At 48.5% G+C, this 17,678-nt stretch overlaps 1 long non-coding RNA gene across 1 annotated transcript; it reads right to left on the reverse strand.

Annotated features, from left to right (window-relative positions):
- Positions 1–752: 752 nt before the first annotated feature.
- LOC140104947 (uncharacterized) lies at positions 753–4,116 on the reverse strand. Its single transcript, XR_011850461.1, has 3 exons — positions 4,055–4,116; positions 2,888–3,039; positions 753–1,230 (listed from the first exon to the last, which is right to left on the reverse strand). It is a non-coding gene; the product is annotated as an uncharacterized lncRNA (long non-coding RNA).
- Between the last annotated feature and the right edge of the window lie 13,562 nt (positions 4,117–17,678).

Raw genomic sequence — 17,678 nt, forward strand, 5'->3', positions numbered from 1 at the left:
TAGTAATGCTGGTCAGTGTTTGATCTGTTGTACCTTGTTGACCGGTTGGGTTGGGTTGAGCTGTTTCCATGTTTGTACCTTGTTGACCGGTTGGGTTGGGTTGAGCTGTTTGCATGTTTGTACCTTGCTGACCGGTTGGGTTGGCTTGGCTCGTTGCATCGTTTGTACCTTGTTGACCGGTTGGGTTGGCTTGGCTCGTTGCATCGTTTGTACCTTGTTGACCATTGGTTTTGTCAGGTCTAACAGATCCACTGATGGTGTTAGATCCTGGAGCTGCACTGTATCCTGTGTTTGGTGAAGCAGTTGCTCTCTCAGTGATAGTCCATGGCGTGGTACTAGATCTCGTAATGCCAGGTGAGGATGCTGTGCTATATCCGAGGGGTCCCGCTGTTGTACCAGAGCTTGCCATGCTAGTGGTGGGTCCCGCTGTTGTACCAGCGCTTGCCATGCTAGTGGTGGGTCCCGCTGTTGTACCAGCGCTTGCCATGCTAGTGGTGGGTCCCGCTGTTGTACCAGAGCCTGCCATACTAGTGGTGGGTCCCGCTGTTGTACCAGCGCTTGCCATGCTAGTGGTGGGTCCCGCTGTTGTACCAGCGCTTGCCATGCTAGTGGTGGGTCCCGCTGTTGTACCAGCGCTTGCCATGCTAGTGGTGGGTCCCGCTGTTGTACCAGCGCTTGCCATGCTAGTGGTGGGTCCCGCTGTTGTACCAGCGCTTGCCATGCTAGTGGTGGGTCCCGCTGTTGTACCAGTGCTTGCCATGCTAGTGGTGGGTCCCGCTGTTGTACCAGCGCTTGCCATGCTAGTGGTGGGTCCCGCTGTTGTACCAGCGCTTGCCATGCTAGTGGTGGGTCCCGCTGTTGTACCAGCGCTTGCCATGCTAGTGGTGGGTCCCGCTGTTGTACCAGCGCTTGCCATGCTAGTGGTGGGTCCCGCTGTTGTACCAGCGCTTGCCATGCTAGTGGTGGGTCCCGCTGTTGTACCAGCGCTTGCCATGCTAGTGGTGGGTCCCGCTGTTGTACCAGCGCTTGCCATGCTAGTGGTGGGTCCCGCTGTTGTACTGGGTCTGCTGCAGATGTTTTCGGTATTGGGAGTACTGGGGCTGATGGTTGTGCTGGAGTCGGATATTGGGGGCAGGGCTCTTGTACTGGCTCTGGCTGTGGTACGTGGACAACATGGATAAGCTCTACTGGGTTTGCGTCCAGGTTTATTTTCTGGGGTTGTAGGTGTTGCTGAATGAATATAATATAGAAAGTATAACATGTAAGTATAACATCCAGAATAAATGATGTTGGCAAACAAAAAATTCTATCTTTTTATCCTTCAGCATGAGGACGTCTTCACAGATGTGTATAAGACGCTGCCTGGTTTGATGCTTGCCTCACCCTCATATCAATCACTGTTGGCTGCACTTTAGCTCCGCTATATGCAGTGACATGTTGTCTGGCAGTGTCCTGGCTCCTATCTCCTGACTACTGTAGATTGCAGTCATCTGTTATGTCACCTATTCCCCCCAACCCAACAACCCAGACCACTACCCCTCCTATTCATGATTTTTTTGAGTTTCTTGTGTGCTTGCTTATATGTAGTCCCGCCTCGGACACTGCATGTACTATGCAATCTCCTGACAGGGATCAATAAAGTTATATTGTATTGTATTCTAAATCTGTCGGCAGCACGTTGTAGAGAAATGTACTTTGATTTCCAACATATCTTTATTATTTCTGTCTGTTATGCGGTTTCCCAGTTGAATCCTTATGCTAATGAGGCAGTTAGTACACCTTGGATGTGTCGTCAGCACCTGCTATTCCCACCTAAGTCCTTCTGTCTTCTTCCAGTGGCACCTCATGCCTCTTACAAGACGAATCTCCTGCTTATCTGACAGAGATGGGATTGTCCAGGCAGGAATAGCAATGCTCTGGGTGCTAAGGACACCACCTGGGTGCACCAACTGCCTCATTAGCATATAGCCGAACATGGGAATTTCTCAGAAATGACATGATGGATGTAGAAAAATCACAGGGCATCTCTCTATAATGTGGTACCAACAGATTATAACCTGTGGATGAGGTGGTAGATGCCCAATAAACCCAGAATTTGCACCTTTTTTTTGCTCTTGGAATGTTATGATAAAAAACAACTTTTTGGCATTTGCTCAGTAGCATCTGGTGTCGTATTAGACTGCATTCACACGTTGTGTTTGCTAAAGCATTGTAAACACAATTCAATGGCATTTACAACATGTTAACATTGGGTTGACGTTATGGTTTAATCGCATCAACATTCAGTTTACGCATCTGTGATGTTTACATAATGTAAATGCGATGGTGGACGCAATGTTGTTGCTGTGTAAATGTGTGAACGCAGCCTTAGGTGGACTGAATATCACCTCTTAATTCAATCGAGGGTCTGCGACTCCTCCGTGCTTTATACTGCAGCTCTGCTTGTCCATGCTGTCTGATGTGTACGTCCACAAGTCACACAATCCACAAGTGAGGCTAAGATCACACCTCCGTTAAAAAAGGGTAAATAACGAAGGTTTAACGTATCAGTAAAAAATCCCATTGTCATCAATTTTATCTCATCCGTTAGGGTCAGTGGAGAAAATAGACTGCAGCCACCGTCATTTTTTCCGTCCAAAAAACGCATGGATAATGGATACCAGCCTAAACACAACATAACGGATGACACAAAGTTAACATTGATGTCAGTGGGATTTTTAATGGATACGTTTAACCTCTTTTCCTTCCTTTTTTTAACGGAGGTTTGGACAGTGGTGTGAGCTTATCCTGACCAGACCATTATATGGCAGTTCTCTAAATGGGTGGCTAATTCGGTTTATAGCTCCATGTATAAGGTATATGCCCCGGTGTCTCTGCTATTACCCACCTGTAGTGGTCGGGTTATTGAGGAGGACTTTAATGTCTCCCATCGTGCTGGAATTCCTCATGACCGCCTGATCATACGTCCGCTGCACTTCCTCATCCGTGTGTCTGTTATTCGGGAATGTCGCCAAACAAGAAGCAACGACAGATCCTTCCCTGCGGACAGAGAAAGCGAGGGGATAAAATCTACATCTTATCTATCGGTTTTCAAATCACCCTACAAGTTACTACAGCGCAGTACAGGCGGTCCCCTACTTAAGAACACCCGACTTACATACGACCCCTAGTTACAAACAGACCCCTGGAATTTGGTAATTTACTGTACTTTAGTCCTAGGCTACAATAATCAGCTGTAACAGTTATAAATGATGTCTATAATGAAGCTTTAGTGTTAATCCTGGTTCTTATGACAATCTAACATTTTTAAAATTCAAATGTCACAGAGACCCAAAAAATTGTGGCTGGGTTTACAATTATAAAGTATACAGTTCCGACTTACATACAAATTCAACTTAAGAACAAACCTACAGAACCTATCTTGTATGTAACCCGGGGACTGCCTGTTTAGACAATATAATTCAGGCAGGACTGACTGCATGGACTTGGAGCTGAGCCCCCATAGCGTAATACCCGGTGGGAAGTGGATTCTGACCGGAACCCCACATTGAGGTCGTGCCGGTTTATCTTCTACTGTTTGGACCCGCTGTATAGAGCCCTGTATCAGCTTTCCAAACGTTCCCTTTCCCAGCGATCTCTCATTATAGAGGAAACTCAATTATATTTTTATGAGAAATCTGGTGCACTGGGGGCGGGGCCACATCTGCTTCTGGTGCTCCTGATTTCTTCTCTCTTCCTTATTTATACAGGTCATGTCATTTATTCGGAAAATTGTCCCGTGCTGAAAAGGACTGCACAAATAAAAGAAACCGAGTGAACCAGAAGCCAAAGTCCCTTCCCCCGTCCTTCATCTATATAAAGATAAGAACGTATCCGATTAATAGGAAAGGTTTTTAGAAACATTTTGCAATAATTTAGAGTGTCCGGCCACGATTTGGAGGTGTTTTTTTATCCTCTTGTTTTATAAGGTTGCAAGTAGAGAAGGACGCCAGTGCACATAATGGCTGGCAGTGAATGGGTTAAAGAGGGTCCGTGTATGGGAAGCGACACTTACGTTAGGTTGGATACAGTCACTTTCGTGCAGTCCGGTAACAGGGTCTGTATCAGTTGTAGCCCCTGCAAGAGGAAAATACAGAAATGTTCTTGTAGACGAGATGTTTCGCTTGTAGATATAACAGCGCCGGGTCTGGGCTGTGATACGGATGATAGGGGATTGTTTGTTCTGATCCAAAGACTGACAGGCGCTCAGCACAGACTTACGTAAAGCTCCACCCTCTTGACCAGCTCTTGGCGCTGTGCGGAGTCCTGCCGGGACAACTCTGCAGTGAACGTCAGGTCCATTCTGATGGTGAAGGGATAATTCGTCGTGAGTTCTGCTGCTCTTATCGTCTTACTTGACATCCGCGCTTCACCCGTCGCTCTTAAACCTGTGATAAGTGAATTGATAAGGAAATGTCATATATTAGTATTTTCTCCCAGAAGTGATGGAGAACACAATGGGGATCATTTACTAAGGGGCCGATTCGCGTTTTCCCGACGTGTTACCAGAATATTTCCGATTTGCGCCGATTGTACCTGAATTGCCCCGGGATTGTGGCGCACGCGATCGGATTGTGGCGCATCGGCGCCGGCATGCGCGCGACGGATATCGGGGGGCGTGGCCGAACGAAAACCCGACGTATTTGGAAAATCGCCGCATTTAAAAACCGAAAAAGTGTCGCTTGGGGAGCGCTTACCTTCACCTGGTCCGAGGTGGTGCATTCCGGCGCGATGAGATGACTTTCAGCGCAGCAGCGCCACCTGGTGGACGGCGGAAGAACTACCTTCTTAAATCCCGTCCGGACCCGAATCCAGAGCAGAAAACGCGCCGCTGGATCGCGAATGGGCCGGGTAAGTAAATTTGCCCCAATGGGGCATATTCGGGTAACACGTCGGGGAAAACGCGAATCGGGCCCTTAGTAAATGACCCCCAATGTATATGACAACAGGGGGCACCATAACAAGTATGCAACACCAGGGGGCACCATAACGTGTATATAATACCAGGGGCACCATAAGGTATATATAATACCAGGGGGCACCATAAGGTATATATAATACCAGGGGGCACCATAAGGTATATATAATACCAGGGGGCACCATAACAAGTGTGTAACACCAGGGGGCGTCATAACATGTATCTGACAACAGAGGGCACCACAACAAGTATTCAACATCAGGAGGCATCATAAGTACAGGCAGTCCCCGGGTTACATACAGGATAGGTTCCATAGGTTTGTTCTTAAGTTGAATTTGTATGTAAGTCGAAACTGTATTTTTTATAATTGTAGATCCAGACAAATGAGTGTCTGGAATGTCCAGTGACAATTGGAGTTTCTGCATTTTGGCTGTAATTGGACCAAGGATTATCAATAAATCTTCATTATAGACACATTACAGCTGATCATTGGAGTCTGAGACTAAAGTAAAGCTTTCAGACAGCTTCACCAGAGGTCACAGTGGGAAGAGTGGTCTGTCTGTAACTAGGGGTCATCTGTAAGTCAGGTGTCCGCCTGTATATAATACCAGGGGGTGTCATAACATATATTTGACAACAGGGGACGCCATAACAAGTATGTAACATCAGGAGGCATCATAAGTATTTAACACCAGGGGGCACCATAACAAGTATGCAACACCAGGGGGCACCATAACAAGTATGCAACACCAGGGGGCACCATAACAAGTATGCAACACCAGGGGGCACCATAACAAGTATGCAACACCAGGGGGCACCATAACAAGTATGCAACACCAGGGGGCACCATAACAAGTATGCAACACCAGGGGGCACCATAACAAGTATGCAACACCAGGGGGCACCATAACAAGTATGCAACACCAGGGGGCACCATAACAAGTATGCAACACCAGGGGGCACCATAACAAGTATGCAACACCAGGGGGCACCATAACAAGTATGCAACACCAGGGGGCACCATAACAAGTATGCAACACCAGGGGGCACCATAACAAGTATGCAACACCAGGGGGCGCCATAACAAGTATGCAACACCAGGAGGCGCCATAACAAGTATGCAACACCAGGGGGCACCATAACAAGTATGCAACACCAGGGGGCACCATAACAAGTATGCAACACCAGGGGGCACCATAACAAGTATGCAACACCAGGGGGCACCATAACAAGTATGCAACACCAGGAGGCGCCATAACAAGTATGCAACACCAGGGGGCACCATAACAAGTATGCAACACCAGGGGGCACCATAACAAGTATGCAACACCAGGGGGCACCATAACAAGTATGCAACACCAGGGGGCACCATAACAAGTATGCAACACCAGGGGGCACCATAACAAGTATGCAACACCAGGAGGCGCCATAACAAGTATGCAACACCAGGGGGCACCATAACAAGTATGCAACACCAGGGGGCACCATAACAAGTATGCAACACCAGGGGGCACCATAACAAGTATGAAACACCAGGGGGCACCATAACAAGTATGCAACACCAGGAGGCGCCATAACAAGTATGCAACACCAGGGGGCACCATAACAAGTATGCAACACCAGGGGGCACCATAACAAGTATGCAACACCAGGGGGCACCATAACAAGTATGCAACACCAGGGGGCACCATAACAAGTATGCAACACCAGGGGGCACCATAACAAGTATGCAACACCAGGGGGCACCATAACAAGTATGCAACACCAGGGGGCACCATAACAAGTATTTAACACCAGGAGGCGCCATAACAGGTGTGTAACACCAGGGGGCACCATAACAAGTATGCAACACCAGGGGGCACCATAACAAGTATGCAACACCAGGAGGCGCCATAACAAGTATGCAACAGCAGGGGGCACCATAACAAGTATGCAACACCAGGGGGCACCATAACAAGTATGCAACACCAGGGGGCACCATAACAAGTATGCAACACCAGGGGGCACCATAACAAGTATGCAACACCAGGAGGCGCCATAACAAGTATGCAACACCAGGGGGCACCATAACAAGTATGCAACACCAGGGGGCACCATAACAAGTATGCAACACCAGGGGGCACCATAACAAGTATGCAACACCAGGGGGCACCATAACAAGTATGCAACACCAGGAGGCGCCATAACAAGTATGCAACACCAGGGGGCACCATAATTATACAACAACAGGGGGCGCCACTGTAACATGTATGTAATGTAAGGTTGTACTGTGATGTGTATGTATCACCAGGCGACATCGTAACATGTGAGAAACGTAAAGAAATAACAATAATTTTGCTGTTGGGATAATTTAAAAGAGAAATGTATTCTGCCAAACCCTCAACTGCTGAAATATATATGTTTGTATATATGTTATGTTAACATGAGAGAGACAGCGCTCATGGGTCCGGTGTATGTGCTGGTCCAATCCCATATCTGATTGTATATAAATATAAAATCTGAGCAAAGTCCACATGTCATTCCATATTCCACCACATGGTGTCACTGCTCTCTATAGGAACCTTCTGCTGTCTCTCAGCCCCTGTGATACTTTCCTATAATTATGAAGATGTTCCGCAGCAGCTTAGAGTGACAGCTCACGTGTGGCTTGGTACATATCTATGTGATCTGATGGAATATGCTGCTGATAATATCACAGACATGGACGGCGAGGTTATATGATGACGTTACTATGGATATTGTATACATGGAGTAACTATTCTTATTATATTATTTTGGATGCAAGGATGTTCTAGCTGTATCACATAATGCAGCGCGGTGACCATGGTGCCACGGAGGAGGGAACACTGCCACTGATGTGACTTATTCTGTGCCCTGCAGCTCATTGCAGAATAAGTCATGTCGCCTTAAAGGGCAGCTCTATTATTACCGTGGATACAGAAAGTATTCAGATCCTTTTACATTTTTCATTTGTCTCGTTGCTGCCAATTGGTATTATCAAAGAAGTTATTTTTGTCCTCATTCGCTCACTCTGCCCCCCCCCCCTTACCAGTAATGTGCACTATGCCCCCCCATAGTATACATGAGATTGTATTTGGCAGGTGATGAGCGGCGCCTGGTTTTCTCCACCGCTTAGAATTAACACCAAAAAGTCCAATCTTCATCTCATCAGAGCAGAGAATCTTATTCCTCATAGTCCGGGTGTGTTTTGCACACCATATGTGGCTTTCATATGTCTTACACTGAGGAGAAGCTTCCAGACTCTGCCATATACCCCCTGACTGCTGGAGGTTGCAGTGATAGGTGACCCCCATCATAGTGATTTTGGGGTCTTCTTTACCTCTCTCACCAAGGCTCTTCTCCTACGATTAGTTTGGGTGGACGGCCAGGTTGAGGATAAGTTCGGTTATCCCAAAGGATTATGGAGGCCACTGTGCTCTTAGGAACCTTGAGTGCTGCAGAAATTCTTCTATAACCTTGGCCAGATCTGTGCCTTGCCACAATTCTGTCTCTGGGCACCTTGGGCAGTTCCTTAGACCTCATGATTCTCATGTCCTCTGACATGCACTGTGAGGTCTTATATAGACAGGTGTGTGTCTTTCCTAATCAAGTCCATAGATTTTAATTAGCACAGCTGGACTCCAATGAAGGAGTAGAACCATCTCAAGGAGGATCAGAAGGAAATGGACAGCATGTGATTTACATAAGATTGTCACAGCAAAGGGGCCGAATACTTATGACCATGTGATATTTCAGTTTTTCTTGTTTAATACATTAGCAAAAACATCTACATTTCTGTTTTTTTCTATCAAGATGTTGCAGAGTGCACATTAATGAGCAAAAAAAGAACTTTTTGGCTGGAATGAGTAAAAACTTTAAGGGGATCTGAATACTTTCGGTACCCACTGTATATTTTATGACATGTCACTTATGTATACAACCCCCTCTGGCAACCAGAGACGTAGTTACAGCTCACACCGTCCCAGGCACAATCCTAGGAGGTGGTTTTAGAAAAAAAATCCCACTCCTTGGAAAAACCTATATACGGGACCCAAAGTGCCCAATGGCAGATATGACAACATGTCAGGATTAATATTCTGGTAATTTATGTAGATTAGTAGATTAGTTGCTATGGGGCCCCTCACGTGTGACTGCCATCTCTGCTTTTGGAGGTTCAGAGGTAGATCTGGTGATTTTAGGGATCCAGCTGCCACAGTTTATAGAGTACAGGCGGTTCCCTACTTAAGGACACCCGACTTACAGACAACCCATAGTTACAGACAGACCCCTGTGACCTCTGGTGACCTCTCTGGATGTTACTATAGTCCTAGATTGCAATAATCAGCTGTAAGGGGTCTGTAATGAAGATTTATTGATAATCCTTGGTCCCATTACAGCAAAAAATGTTTAAACTCCAATTGTCTCTGGGACAAAATTTGTTTGGTCTGGATCTACAATTATAAAATATACAGTTTCGACTTACATACAAATTCAACTTAAGAACAAACCTCCGGACCCTATCTTGTACGTAACCCGGGGACTGCCTGTAATCGATTTTTCCCCATAAATTTGACTATATCCCCCTCCACTTACCAGAATGGGCTTTCTGGCCATTAACCATCAGCACGGACCCTTTATCAAGGAAGAAAATGATATAAAAATTACAATTAGAATACGAGTAAACCAGACATTATTATACAGTACAGGTGATTGATGCAGTTTTATGTACATAGTTTTATTATATTATTATATGATATTCATGGATATGGTAACTTTCCAACATATAATTCACTAGTTCGGCCACAAATTGTGCCAGAAATATTATAATGAACAGTAAAAATTGCTAAACTTTATACACTCACCGGCCACTTTATTAGGTACACCATGCCAGTAACGGGTTGGACCCCCTTTTGCCTTCAGAACTGCCTCAATTCTTCGTGGCATAGATACAACAAGGTGCTGGAAGCTCCTCAGAGATTTTGCTCCATAGTGACATGATGGCATCACACAGTTGCCGCAGATTTGTCGGCTGCACATCCATGATGCGAATCTCCCGTTCCACCACATCCCAAAGATGCTCTATTGGATTGGATCTGGTGACTGTGGAGGCCATTTGTGTCCAGTGACCTCATTGTCATGTTCAAGAAACCAGTCTGAGATGCTTCCAGCTTTATGACATGGCGCATTATCCTGCTGAAAGTAGCCATCAGATGTTACAGGGTACATTGTGCTCATAAAGGGATGGACATGGTCAGCAACAATACTCAGGTAGGCTGTGGCGTTGTACCAAGGGGCCCAAAGACACCATGACACCACCACCACCAGCCTGAGCCGCTGATACAAGGCAGGATGGATCCATGCTTTCATGTTGTTGGCGCCAAATTCTGACCCTACCATCCGAATGTCGCAGCAGAAATCGAGACTCATCAGACCAGGCAACGCTTTTCCAATCTTCTACTGTCCAATTTCGATGAGCTTGTGCAAATTGTAGCCTCAGTTTCCTGTTCTTAGCTGAAAGGAGTGGCACCCGGTGTGGTCTTCTGCTGCTGTAGCCCATCTGCCTCAAAGTTCGATGTACTGTGCGTTCAGAGATGCTCTTCTGCCTACCTTGGTTGTAACGGGTGGCGATTTGAGTCACTGTTGCCTTTCTATCAGCTCGAACCAGTCTGCCCATTCTCCTCTGACCTCTGGCATCAGCAAGGCATTTCCGCCCACAGAACTGCCACTCACTGGATGGCCGGTGAGTGTACATTTGGTATTTTTGCAATTGAATCAGTCCAAAAAGTAAATCATAAATAACATTTAATGACAAGGCACAAAATATGGGGCTGAATTGCTGTTTTTTTTCCTTTTCCCTCCAAAAAAGAATTAAAGGGGTCGTCTGGTGGATAATAGAATATAACAACCAACCCTGTAACTACCTCGCCTCTGCAGCGCCCCCTGTCACAGATAATCACTGACAACACATTCATAAAAGTTCATTAATGATTTATTTACACCTCACATTGTGCCAAACCTGCAACTTGTCCTGCAAAAAACAAGCCCCCACACAGTTACATTAATGGAAAATATCAGAATGGAAACACACAAAATCACTGGCGATCACTTACCTATTAGGAGTAGCAGAGGGGTCATTGTCAAAGCCATTGTCCTGTTTAATTTGGGACCAGGGTGTCAACCCCAACGTCAGATGCCTGCGATGCAAAAATCATTATTTTAGTCTCAAATTCATCCTGGAAAGAGGAAGGGGGTGCTCCAAGACATTGCATAATTTCTACTATTCTAAAACCCTCCCACTTCAAATTTGTTTTTAAAAACTTATGAAATGTGCAATGAGAGTTGTCGAAGTTGCCCCCTGTCTATGGTGATGGTAGAACCTCCTCTCCTCTAGGTGTAGAGGATGCCCCCTGTCTATGGTGATGGTAGAACCACCTCTCCTATAGGTGTAGAGGATGCCCCCTGTCTATGGTGATGGTAGAACCGCCTCTCCTCTAGGTGTAGAGGATGCCCCCTGTCTATGGTGATGGTAGAACCTCCTCTCCTCTAGGTGTGGAGGATGCCCCCTGTCTATGGTGATGGTAGAATCGCCTCTCCTCTAGGTGTAGAGGATGCCCTCTGTCTATGGTGATGGTAGAACCTCCTCTCCTCTAGGTGTAGAGGATGCCCCCTGTCTATGGTGATGGTAGAACCACCTCCCCTCTAGGTGTAGAGGATGCCCCCTGTCTATGGTGATGGTAGAACCTCCTCTCCTCTAGGTGTAGAGGATGCCCCCTGTCTATGGTGATGGTAGAACTGCGATTCCTCTAGGTGTAGAGGATGCCCCCTGTCTATGGTGATGGTAGAACCTCCTTTCCTCTAGGTGTAGAGGATGCCCCCTGTCTATGGTGATGGTAGAACTGCGATTCCTCTAGGTGTAGAGGATGCCCCCTGTCTATGGTGATGGTAGAACCTCCTTTCCTCTAGGTGTAGAGGATGCCCCCTGTCTATGGTGATGGTAGAACCTCCTCTCCTCTAGGTGTAGATGATGCCCCCTGTCTATGGTGATGGTAGAACCTCCTCTCCTCTAGGTGTAGAGGATGCCCCCTGACTATGGTGATGGTAGAACCTCCTCTCCTCTAGGTGTAGAGGATGCCCCCTGTCTATGGTGATGGTAGAACCTCCTGTCATCTAGGTGTAGAGGATGCCCCCTGTCTATGGTGATGGTAGAACCTCCTCTCCTCTAGGTGTAGAGGATGCCCCCTGACTATGGTGATGGTAGAACCTCCTCTCCTCTAGGTGTAGATGATGCCCCCTGTCTATGGTGATGGTAGAACCTCCTCTCCTCTAGGTGTAGAGGATGCCCCCTGACTATGGTGATGGTAGAACCTCCTCTCCTCTAGGTGTAGAGGATGCCCTCTGTCTATGGTGATGGTAGAACCTCCTCTCCTCTAGGTGTAGAGGATGCCCCCTGTCTATGGTGATGGTAGAACCACCTCCCCTCTAGGTGTAGAGGATGCCCCCTGTCTATGGTGATGGTAAAACCTCCTCTCCTCTAGGTGTAGAGGATGCCCCCTGTCTATGGTGATGGTAGAACTGCGATTCCTCTAGGTGTAGAGGATGCCCCCTGTCTATGGTGATGGTAGAACCTCCTTTCCTCTAGGTGTAGAGGATGCCCCCTGTCTATGGTGATGGTAGAACTGCGATTCCTCTAGGTGTAGAGGATGCCCCCTGTCTATGGTGATGGTAGAACCTCCTTTCCTCTAGATGTAGAGGATGCCCCCTGTCTATGGTGATGGTAGAACCTCCTCTCCTCTAGGTGTAGATGATGCCCCCTGTCTATGGTGATGGTAGAACCTCCTCTCCTCTAGGTGTAGAGGATGCCCCCTGACTATGGTGATGGTAGAACCTCCTCTCCTCTAGGTGTAGAGGATGCCCCCTGTCTATGGTGATGGTAGAACCTCCTGTCATCTAGGTGTAGAGGATGCCCCCTGTCTATGGTGATGGTAGAACCTCCTCTCCTCTAGGTGTAGAGGATGCCCCCTGACTATGGTGATGGTAGAACCTCCTCTCCTCTAGGTGTAGATGATGCCCCCTGTCTATGGTGATGGTAGAACCTCCTCTCCTCTAGGTGTAGAGGATGCCCCCTGACTATGGTGATGGTAGAACCTCCTCTCCTCTAGGTGTAGAGGATGCCCCCTGTCTATGGTGATGGTAGAACCTCCTGTCATCTAGGTGTAGAGGATGCCCCCTGTGTATGGTGATGGTTGAACCTCCTCTCCTCTAGGTGTAGAGGATGCCCCCTGTCTATGGTGATGGTAGAACCTCCTCTCCTCTAGGTGTAGAGGATGCCTCCTGTCTATGGTGATGGTAGAACCTCCTCTCCTCTAGGCGCAGAGGATGCCCCCTGTCTATGGCGATGGTAGAACCTCCTCTCCTCTAGGTGTAGAGGATGCCCCCGTCTATGGTGATTGTAAAACCTCCTCTCCTCTAGGTGTAGAGGATGCCTCCTGTCTATAGTGATGGTAGAACCGCCTCTCCTCTAGGTGTAGAGGATGCCCCCTGTCTATGGTGATGGTAGAACCTCCTCTCCTCTAGGTGTAGAGGATGCCCTCTGTCTATGGTGATGGTAGAACCTCCTCTCCTCTAGGTGTAGAGGATGTCCCCTGTCTATGATGGTGGTAGAACCTCCTCTCCTCTAGGTGTAGAAGATGTCCCCTGTCTATGAAGATGCTAGAACCTCCTCTCCTCTAGGTGTAGAGGATGTGCTCTGTCTATGGTGATGGTAGAACCTCCTCTCCTCTAGGTGTAGAGGATGCCCCCTGTCTGTGGTGATGGTAGAACCTCCTCTCCTCTAGGTGTAGAGGATCCCCCTGTCTATGGTGATGGTAGAACCTCCTCTCCTCTAGGTGTAGAGGATGCCCCCTGTCTATGGTGATGGTAGATCCTCCTCTCCTCTAGGTGTAGAGGATGCCCCCTGTCTATGGTGATGGTAGAACCTCCTCTCCTCTAGGTGTAGAGGATGCCCCCTGTCTATGGTGATGGTAGAACCTCCTCTCCTCTAGGTGTAGAGGATCCCCCTGTCTAAAGTGATGGTAGAACCGCCTCTCCTCTAGGTGTAGTGGATGCCCCATGTCTATGGTGATGGTAGAAGCTCCTTTCCTCTAGGTGTAGAGGATGCCCCCTGTCTATGAAGATGCTAGAAGCTCCTCTCCTCTAGGTGTAGAGGATGCCCCCTGTCTATGGTGATGGTAGAACTGCCTCTCCTCTCGGTGTAGAAGATGCCCCCTGTCTATGATGATGGTAGAACCTCCTCTAGGTGTAAAGGATGCCCCCTGTCTATGGTGATGGTAGAACCTCCTCTCCCCTAGGTGTAGAGGATGCCCCCTGTCTATGGTGATGGTAGAACCGCCTCTCCTATAGGTGTAGAGGATGTCCCCTGTCTATGGTGATGGTAGAACCTCCTCTCCTCTAGGTGTAGAGGATCCCCCTGTCTATGGTGATGGTAGAACCTCCTCTCCTCTAGGTGTAGAGGATGCCCCCTGTCTATTGTGATGATAGAACCTCCTCTCCTCTAGGTGTAGAGGATGCTCCTGTCTATGGTGATGGTAGAACCTCCTCTCCTCTAGGTGTAGAGGATGCCCCCTGTCTATGGTGATGGTAGACCTCCTCTCCTCTAGGTGTAGAAGATGCCCCTGTCTATGGTGATGGTAGACCTCCTCTCCTCTAGGTGTAGAGGATGCCCCCTGTCTATGGTGATGGTAGAGCCTCCTCTCCTCTAGGTGTAGAGGATGCCCCTGTCTATGGTGATGGTAGAACCTCCTCTCCTCTAGGTGTAGAGGATGTCCCCTGTCTATGGTGATGGTAGAACCTCCTCCCTTCTAGGTGTAGAGGATGTCCCCTGTCTATGGGGATGATAGAACCTCCTCTCCTCCAGGTGTAGAGGGTGCCCCCTGTCTATGGTGATGGTAGAACCTCCTCTCCCCTAGGTGTAGAGGATGTCCCTGTCTATGGTAATGGTAGAACCTCCTCTCCTCTAGGTGTAGAGGATGCTCCTTGTCTATGGTGATGGTAGAACCTCCTCTCCTCTAGGTGTAGAGGATGCTCCTTGTCTATGGTGATGGTAGAACCCCCTCTCCTCTAGGTGTAGAGGATGCCCCCTGTCTATGGTGATGGTAGAACCTCCTCTCCCCTAGGTGTAGATGATCCCCCTGTCTATGGTGATGGTAGAACCTCCTCCCCTCTAGGTGTAGAGGATGCCCCTGTCTATGGTGATAGTAGAACCTCCTCTCCTCTTGGTGTAGAGGATGCCCCCTGTCTATGGTGATGGTAGAACCTCCTCCCCTCTAGGTGTAGAGGATGCCCCTGTCTATGGTGATGGTAGAACCTCCTCTCCTCTTGGTGTAGAGGATGACCCCTGTCTATGGTGATGGTAGAACCCCCTCTCCCCTAGGTGTAGAGGATGTCCCCTGTCTATGTGGATGATAGAACCTCCTCTCCTCCAGGTGTAGAGGGTGCCCCCTGTCTATGGTGATGGTAGAACATCCTCTCCTCTAGGTGTAGAGGATGCTCCTTGTCTATGGTGATGGTAGAACCTCCTCTCCTCTAGGTGTAGATGATCCCCCTGTCTATGGTGATGGTAGAACTTCCTCTCCTCTAGGTGTAGAGGATGCCCCCTGTCTATGGTGATGGGAGAACCTCCTCTCCTCTAGGTGCAGAGGATGTACCCTGTCTATGGTGATGGTAGAACCTCCTCTCCTCTAGGTGTAGAGGATGCCCCCTGTCTATGGTGATGGTAGAACCTCCTCTCCTCTAGGTGTAGATGATCCCCCTGTCTATGGTGATGGTAGAACTTCCTCTCCTCTAGGTGTAGAGGATGCCCCCTGTCTATGATGGTGGTAGAACCTCCTCTCCTCTAGGTGTAGAGGATGCCCCCTGTCTATGGTGATGATAGAACCTCCTCTCCTCTAGGTGTAGAGGATGCCCCCTGTCTATGGTGATGGTAGAACCTCCTCTCCTCTAGGTGTAGATGATCCCCCTGTCTATGGTGATGGTAGAACTTCCTCTCCTCTAGGTGTAGAGGATGCCCCCTGTCTATGATGGTGGTAGAACCTCCTCTCCTCTAGGTGTAGAGGATGCCCCCTGTCTATGGTGATGATAGAACCTCCTCTCCTCTAGGTGTAGAGGATGTGCTCTGTCTATGGTGATGGTAGAACCTCCTCTCCTCTAGGTGTAGAGGATGCCCCCTGTCTGTGGTGATGGTAGAACCTCCTCTCCTCTAGGTGTAGAGGATCCCCCTGTCTATGGTGATGGTAGAACCTCCTCTCCTCTAGGTGTAGAGGATCCCCCTGTCTATGGTGATGGTAGAACCTCCTCTCCTCTAGGTGTAGAGGATCCCCCTGTCTAAAGTGATGGTAGAACCGCCTCTCCTCTAGGTGTAGTGGATGCCCCATGTCTATGGTGATGGTAGAAGCTCCTTTCCTCTAGGTGTAGAGGATGCCCCCTGTCTATGAAGATGCTAGAAGCTCCTCTCCTCTAGGTGTAGAGGATGCCCCCTGTCTATGGTGATGGTAGAACTGCCTCTCCTCTCGGTGTAGAAGATGCCCCCTGTCTATGATGATGGTAGAACCTCCTCTAGGTGTAAAGGATGCCCCCTGTCTATGGTGATGGTAGAACCTCCTCTCCCCTAGGTGTAGAGGATGCCCCCTGTCTATGGTGATGGTAGAACCGCCTCTCCTCTAGGTGTAGAGGATGCCCCTGTCTATGGTGATGATAGAACCTCCTCTCCTCTAGGTGTAGAGGATGTCCCCTGTCTATTGTGATGATAGAACCTCCTCTCCTCTAGGTGTAGAGGATGCTCCTGTCTATGGTGATGGTAGAACCTCCTCTCCTCTAGGTGTAGAGGATGCCCCCTGTCTATGGTGATGGTAGACCTCCTCTCCTCTAGGTGTAGAAGATGCCCCCTGTCTATGGTGATGGTAGACCTCCTCTCCTCTAGGTGTAGAGGATGCCCCCTGTCTATGGTGATGGTAGAGCCTCCTCTCCTCTAGGTGTAGAGGATGTCCCCTGTCTATGGTGATGGTAGAACCTCCTCCCTTCTAGGTGTAGAGGATGTCCCCTGTCTATGGGGATGATAGAACCTCCTCTCCTCCAGGTGTAGAGGGTGCCCCCTGTCTATGGTGATGGTAGAACCTCCTCCCTTCTAGGTGTAGAGGATGTCCCTGTCTATGGTAATGGTAGAACCTCCTCTCCTCTAGGTGTAGAGGATGCTCCTTGTCTATGGTGATGGTAGAACCTCCTCTCCTCTAGGTGTAGAGGATGCTCCTTGTCTATGGTGAAGGTAGAACCTCCTCTCCTCTAGGTGTAGAGGATGCCCCCTGTCTATGGTGATGGTAGAACCTCCTCTCCCCTAGGTGTAGATGATCCCCCTGTCTATGGTGATGGTAGAACCTCCTCCCCTCTAGGTGTAGAGGATGCCCCTGTCTATGGTGATGGTAGAACCTCCTCTCCTCTAGGTGTAGAGGATGCCCCCTGTCTATGGTGATGGTAGAACCTCCTCCCCTCTAGGTGTAGAGGATGCCCCTGTCTATGGTGATGGTAGAACCTCCTCTCCTCTTGGTGTAGAGGATGACCCCTGTCTATGGTGATGGTAGAACCCCCTCTCCCCTAGGTGTAGAGGATGTCCCCTGTCTATGGGGATGATAGAACCTCCTCTCCTCCAGGTGTAGAGGGTGCCCCCTGTCTA

Source organism: Engystomops pustulosus, chromosome 10, assembly GCF_040894005.1.
Source record: "Engystomops pustulosus chromosome 10, aEngPut4.maternal, whole genome shotgun sequence".
Classification (NCBI taxonomy): Eukaryota; Metazoa; Chordata; class Amphibia; order Anura; family Leptodactylidae; genus Engystomops; species Engystomops pustulosus.